General features: G+C 43.7%; 1 protein-coding gene and 1 long non-coding RNA gene across 2 annotated transcripts in view; one reads left to right on the top strand and one right to left on the bottom strand.

Moving 5' to 3' along the window:
- Window positions 1-352, bottom strand: part of LOC107609161 (coronatine-insensitive protein 1) — a gene marked incomplete in the record, with an annotated part of 5,580 nt that extends 5,228 nt beyond the window's left edge. The window contains 1 exon segment of the mRNA XM_016311007.2: window positions 153-352.
- Window positions 11-472, top strand: LOC107609162. The gene is made up of 2 exons (XR_001613087.2): window positions 11-130; window positions 351-472. It is a non-coding gene; the product is annotated as an uncharacterized LOC107609162 (long non-coding RNA).

The following is a 790-nucleotide window of genomic DNA, read 5'->3' as shown; positions in this document are numbered from 1 at the left end:
CGTGGTGAAGCTGGTGAAGCGTGGAAGCGTGGGAATGGAGCGCCGCAAAAATGGGTTTAGGACGTGGAAGGAGGAGGAGAGATAATGAAAGGGTGAGTTTTTAGGGTTGAAGAAGAGGAAAGGGGACGAGGTGGGGAATCGAAGAGATTGGAGCTTTGGTTGTGTTATTGAGCTACGGGGGAGGTTGAAACAGTTGAAACTTAAACCTCTTGAGAAGGTGAAGTTGACACGTGGTGAAGCGTGGAAGCGTGGGAATGGAGCGCCGCAAAAATGGGTTTAGGACGTGGAAGGAGGAGGAGAGATAATGAAAGGGTGAGTTTTTAGGGTTGAAGAAGAGGAAAGGGGACGAGGTGGGGAATCGGAGAAGAAGAAGAGATTGGAGAAGGGACGGTGGAGATTGAGAGTTGGGAAGTGTTGTCTGACAATGGAGAGGGGATTAGATCGGAGGTTGTGAAGGAAAAGAAGGAAGGGATTAGTGAAGTGAGTGGTACAGTACATTTATTAGGTAACAAATTTGGGATATCGAAGGATTTAACGGAGTGAGGTGAGAGATAAAAGCCCAAGGAAAATTTGGAGTACTGCGTAAACACAATAACGACAAATATCCCAACTCCCAGCTTCTAACTTCTAGCAACAACACTTAACTCCCTCTGTAAAAGTAACACTCTATGTAATCATCTAGAAGACTTGTAATTAGTTAGTTTTCTCCGCTATGGTGAATCATCATGTGTGTGCTAAGCTACATTCTTCTTCTATTATTATTATTACTATTAAGATGATGTTATTTTAG

Source organism: Arachis ipaensis, chromosome B07 (genome assembly GCF_000816755.2).
Source record: "Arachis ipaensis cultivar K30076 chromosome B07, Araip1.1, whole genome shotgun sequence".
Taxonomy (NCBI): Eukaryota; Viridiplantae; Streptophyta; class Magnoliopsida; order Fabales; family Fabaceae; genus Arachis; species Arachis ipaensis.
Note: the sequence above shows the minus strand (reverse complement) of the source record. Positions and strands in the feature narration are given on the sequence as shown.